At 61.3% G+C, this 6000-nt stretch overlaps 1 long non-coding RNA gene across 1 annotated transcript; it reads left to right on the top strand.

The window, feature by feature from the left end:
• The first annotated feature begins 1242 nt into the window (after nucleotides 1–1242).
• Nucleotides 1243–4763, top strand: LOC136993574 (uncharacterized). The gene is made up of 3 exons (XR_010885957.1): nucleotides 1243–1326; nucleotides 4095–4295; nucleotides 4599–4763. It is a non-coding gene; the product is annotated as an uncharacterized lncRNA (long non-coding RNA).
• The last annotated feature ends 1237 nt before the right edge of the window (nucleotides 4764–6000 follow it).

Consider the following 6000-nt stretch of genomic DNA (forward strand, 5'->3'; position numbering starts at 1 on the left):
GAAGCGGAGGCGAGGGACCCGCCACCGTGCCTCGAGCTCTGCAGGTCTCTGCTGGCCGCCGCGCTGGGGACCCGCAGCCTCCGTGCCATGGCCGCCGCTCCCGCCTGCTCCCGTTGCCGCCGGCACGTGCCTGCCTCGTGGGGGCAGAGGAAGCCGGGGCACGGCGCAGCCCGGCTGGTCTCGCCGGGGACGCCCCGGTGCCGGGCGCTCGGCAGCTCTCGGTTCCTCGCCTGCAGCACTGCGTTAATCAGGTCTCGCTTCAGGCTCTATCGAAAGAAAAGCCGGGAATGTTCTCCCAAACCGCTTTGCGTAAGCGGCTGGGCGTCTGCCGGCGGCAGCCGTGGAAGGGAGCAAGGGCAGCGCTCTGCCACCCCTCGGCAAAGCGGCTGGCAGGGGAGGAAAACCCCGCGGAGCAGCGGGGCCTCCCTGGGACGGGGCGGTAGCGAGAGGTGCCAGGAGCCAGGCTGGTGCCGCCCGAGCACTCGGCGGCAGCGCGGGGGCCACTTGCCCCTGCTGGGCGAAACGGGGCTGGGGGCCAGCACTGTGCTCGGGGATAAGCACGGGGCGAGCGCGGTGCTCGTGTCCCGCCTGGGGCAAGCACGGTGCTCGCACCCTGGGCAGGGCAAGCATGGTGCACGGGGACGAGCACGGTGCTCGCGTCCTGCACGGGGCGAGCACAGGGACAAGCACAGTGCTCGTGTCCTGCACCATTGCAGCAGCAACGAGGCCACGATGGGGAGCGGCACAGCACCAGGAAAGCCCCGAGCTCAGGGAGCCCCTGCACCCTGCCTCCCGTGCGCGGCCCCGTCCTGCCAGGCTGCATCGCGCTGGAGCCCCCTTTGGAGAGGGCTGTGCTGTTTGGGGGGCAGCGAGCGTGAGCGTGAGAAGTGCCTCTCTCGGCACCTTGCGAGCGGGGAAGAGCGTGGTGGCTTTCAGCGATGCAAACCGGCGGATGAGCGACAACGCCGGGAGCAAAGTGCCACAATATTTGGAGTGGCTGCGTCTCCCGTGCGGAGCCGGCGGGCCTTGGGGAGGTCACGGCAGCCGGGGTGGCACAGCATGGCTCAGTGCGGCACAGCATGGCTCGGTGCAGCATGACTCGGCTCGGTGCAGCACTGCTCGGTGCATCGCGGCGCGGCTCGGCACGTGCGTCCCCACATGGTGTCCCTCTTCGCCCGCTCTACAGGCCGCGCGTCCCATCCCGCCCCGCCGCCGCCGCCATCCGTCAGCCCCGCTGCTGCTCTCGCAGGCTGTGCGGGGAATCGGCCCTTGCGGGAGAGCCGCTTTGCTGCGGATGCGAAGGAGTTTGGCTGGAACACGTGTAAGGTAATGGGATCCCCGCCGGCTCCTCGCCGGCCTCGCGTGGGGCCGCCTGATGGATTGCCGCACCATTCATCTAAATTATGTCACCGGCAATAAGCAACTTGCTTAATCCGCCTAACGAAGGGCCGGGCGGGCGAGTGCTGACACGTGCTTAACGCTGTCCTCCTCGCCGGCAGCCCCATCCGCACCGTGCGGCTGGAAATGCCCTCGTGCTTATAGGCTTCCCGTGGGCTGTGCCGGGGCTGGATCCATGGGGCTGGCACTTCCAGCCAGCAGGGATGCGAGAGGTGCCCGGCGCTGCCCAGCTCGCCCGCCTGAGCCCCAGCATTGGCGCAGCCCGCTGCTTCCCGGGATAAACTGCACCTGGTGCAGGCGCCCGGCAGCTCTGCCCTTCCGCGCCTGCTCGCGGCAGCCCCGGCTCCGAAACCTGCCTGCCCAAATAAATGACCGCAAGGGAGGGCTTCTCTCAGAAGCTGGGGGGAAGCGGTGCACCGGTCGCGGGAGACCCAGGACATGCTGCGAGCCGGCGGCAGCGGCGCCTCCGAGCGCTGCCCTGGAAGCCGGCAGCCGGCTGTGGCCGTGGCGCCGCAGCAGCCGCCCACGCTCGCTCAGCCAGCGACGCTCGCTCAGGGCCGCTTTTCATTTTCCAAAAAGAAAAAGCAATCCCAAACCTTATTCTGTAGACCAAAATTTCTCGTGAACTTGCTGATGCCGTTTTTGCCACATCTTATCGTATATTTTTTTAAATTTCATAATAAAAATGATAGTATTTTTTCAGTAAAAACTGCCGGGATCAGTTCCTGTAAAAGCAGCCAGCGGCAGAGATTCGAACCCGGCACTCGACACCCACACTGCGTTTCCTTGTGTCTCCATCTCCGCTCGTGCAGGCTGCTGGCAGCGGGGCCGCTGCGGCGGTGCAAGGGCCACCTGGCCTGGTGCCCCGGCAGCGCTGACCGGCCTGGCGCGGGCAGAGCAAAACGTGCCGGGTTAAGGATGCAGCGAGGGAATTGCCAAAGCCCCTGGCGAGCGGGCTGTATGGAGGCAAATGCACTCTGGATACGTGCACTGTGTCACGTACAAATACGTGCGTTGTATCGTACTGGAAAATTTAACTGCCCTCTAAGCGCAATGATATCAAATTGCAAAGAGAGGGGGGGAAAAAGAGAAAGAAAAAGACAACAGTGCTTTATTTTTATGGCACCGTTAGCCCCAAAGTGCTGAGCAGCAGCCTCGGCCCATCGGCTGGTGCTTGCACCCCGGTGTCGGGGTGCTCCCGGACAGCGACGGCTGCCTGTCGGGGACACAGTTGCACTGCAGCAGCTAGACGTTATCCGGTTCCCCTTGCTGCTAAGATGCTTCCCAGTTCCAGGTTATGAGATGCTTTCTGCTGTAGCATCCATAAGATTTGCAAAGCCGTTGGGGAGCCGGCATGGCCGGCCTGGAGAGGTTGCACATGGGGAAAGAGGGAAATCTGGGAGCACCGGTGCGGCACTGCGAAGGGACCCTGTCGGGGCGGGATGGCAACGCTGAGCCGGCTCAGCGCTGCGGCTTCGGATATTGCTCACATCCAACTTCCAGGTGAAGGCTGCAATAAATCCCCCGTGAATATTCACACCGGTTTAAATAAATTCGGTAATCTCTGCTTGCATTTCCCATGAACATTTGTGCAATAAGTTTTACTGGCACTGATTTCCATAGGAGACAAGTTTCCAGGACTCCTGAATAATTTGGGGGAGAAGCTGAATTTAGATTTGCAACGCAGCCGCTTGCTGTTACGGTGCTTTGGTGACCGTGCTTGCGCATCCCCACGTCCGGGAGAGGCACGGTGTTGTTCAGCTCCGCTGGTGAAGTGCAAGCAGCCAACACGGGGCAAAACAAGTGCTCCATATGAGACGCTTGGCGCTCGCCATGGGTTGAAACCGTGTGGGAAGTGGGATGTTTGCCTACGGGAGCCAGAAATAGAAAGGGAAAAGACGTAGAAAGGTGGAGCGACCCACCGCCGCCTCTCGGAAAGCGGTGAGAGGGGGAGGCTCAAAGGGGATGAAACTCCGGCAAAACTCCTTGGGTGCATCCGAGGCTGCCGGGCCGGAGCAGAAAGCGCCCGGGGCTGCACCGCGGCTGCCGAGCCCCAGCGCCGCCCGCGCCGCCGAGCCCCTCATCAGCTGCTTTCACGGAGAGACGAAATAAAAGCGGCTTATTTTAGGAACGAAGCAGGAAAGCAGATGGGGCAGAGGAACCGGCTCTCCCCTCGACTTGGTGCGATGCTAATGATTCGAGGTGGCGGCTGGGTTTGACAAGCCAATTGGTCTTACGGTGATGGTGTTTGACTTTTTGACTAATGACAAGGGATGAACTCTCTGTTATTGCAACTTACAGTTGAATAGCTCTGGGCGATCACCCAATCAAATGTTCAAAATGTTGCAAAGTAAATTGTCTAATAAAGCAATAAAGTAAGGGACTTGCTAAATGATTTGTCTTTTAACTATTGTAATGGAGTTTTTTTAACATTGTTTTATGTTGGAATGCAAAAATTATTACAAGTAATTAGAGTCATTTCGATTCAAATCTCTGCTTGGGCTTGACATATTTTGCATACTTCCACTGCATATAACAAGTCGGCTCATAAAAATGCAGGCAGCTTGCGAGCTTCGCAGCTCAGGCGAGATCGGAGGTTGTCTAAACCAGCGTAAAACTGCCTTTGCTTTAGTGCGGGAAGGGGGCCGGGGGGGGGGGGGAATCCGACACCACGTAAATTTATTTTGTCTCATTAGGGAGGAAGGAAAAAGGCCGGCTCTGCATGCCGACGGCGCCGCAGTGTGCCCGTCTCCCGCTGCTGCGCGGAGATGCCGGCCGGGCCGGACCCGTCGCACGCGCCCGGAGCCCTCGATGCTTCACCCCAACCCCGCAGCTGCCCCGAGCACGCGCAGGCACAGGCTTCGAGCCTGCGTTTATCCACCCCGGCTCAAAAGCAGGTACGTTTTGGCAGGAAACGCAAACGGACAGCAAAGTTCCACGTTTATAAAATGCGATGGGCTGAACAAGCAAAATGCCGACAGGAGCAGCCGCAGCCGCAGCACGGTGGGTACGAGCCCGCGGGGGCTCTCGGCCGGCTTGGTGGTGTCGGACGGCGGCGCCGCAGCTCTGCTCCCGACGGTCCAGCGGGATCTCCCACCCGCCGCCCCGGACACGGCATCTCCGCACCAGAGCTTATTCTTTCTATTTGTCTTGTTTGAAAGCCCCTGTGTAAGAGAGACAATTTTTTGACTGTAAGATAGATTGCCCGGAGCCGCGCGACAGCGGGGAGAGAAGACGGCGGATGATGGATAACGTGCGACTGGCTGGAGGACAGGCGCCCGGATCCAGGTGGAGGAGAAGCGGCACCGGCAATGTCACACCTCGCCCCCCCCTTCAGCCAGCGCTCTGCCCTGCGGATGGGTTTTGCTGCTGCCTCCGGCCCTCCGGAGCTGCCGGAGCCGGGTGCGAATCCTGCCCCCGTGCGCTGGGCTCCAGCCGTGCCGCAGGAACGGGGCATGCGGGATCCGCAGGGTGCTCTGGGCGCTGCCGGCTGCTCCGAGACAGGCGGTTTCCATCCATCTGTGCGCCAAATACACGTGCTGGCACCTTATTACACCTCTGTTGAGCTATTTTTCAACTTAAAGGGCTAATAATGCCTTAATAAAACTGTTTAATTACAGGAAATGTCCTTTATTAAACATAATTACCATATGGTTGCAAAGTACTTATGGCCGCATTCATTATATGAGAAAGTAAAGCTTCTCCGGTGACACTGGTAGAGTCGTTAATACGGCTACATTTGAATTATTTCCACACGCGTCCCCTTTAATTCTTCGAAAATTAAAGGAAAGCATTTGTCACTAGATGGGAGTGGAAGCCTTTACCTGCGCCGCCACCGAGTGCAGCATCCTGGCGCATCGCGGTCACCTCCGAAGCGGAGTCGCCGATGAACGTGGCCGTGAGCGGCAGCGATGCCCAGGACGGCAGCGGGAGCCCCCGGCTCGCCGCCGCTCCTTCCGGCCTCGCCGCCCCGGGAAGCGGCCGGCTCCGGTGCACCTGCTCCAAGTCACCAGGCAGAAACTCCATCCGCGCAGCAGGATGGCGGCGCTCGACGGCTCCGGGGCTGCGCCGCTGCTCGGGATCGCTCCGGAGCCGGGCACCTTCCCTGAAAGCCCACTGCAAACCGGTCGTCAGCAGCCGGTTAATCTATTACCTAGCGAGAGGTTTTGCATCAGCTGCCGAATCACCGGCTTCAGAGCAATTAGCAAAAGTCATGGCATTGAGTGCTGCGGCGGGGCAGGGAGCCGGGAACCCCTTCTCGCAGGGACGAGGCCGTCGGGGAACGCAGCCGGGCAGGACGGCGGCCCCGCTCCCTCGCTCCGCGTGGCTCTCGGTGACGAGCTGCAGCGTGCCGGTGATCAGCGCCATGCCAATCCGGGCGACATCCTGCCTCGCGGGCGCGTGCGATGCTCGGGTGAGCAGGGCTCGAGCAGCCTCCCTGCCCGGCTGCGGAGAGACGCGGCGGCTCCGCGCGGGTGCAAACGGCCGCGGGACCGCGGGAGAGCCCTGGGGAGGACGGAGATCCCACGTCCCTCGAGAAAGCCCTGGCCGGATGCCGCTCACCGGAGCCCCGGCTGGAAGCAGGAGGTGGCGACGGGCCAG

This window comes from Apteryx mantelli, chromosome 17 (assembly GCF_036417845.1).
Source record: "Apteryx mantelli isolate bAptMan1 chromosome 17, bAptMan1.hap1, whole genome shotgun sequence".
Classification (NCBI taxonomy): Eukaryota; Metazoa; Chordata; class Aves; order Apterygiformes; family Apterygidae; genus Apteryx; species Apteryx mantelli.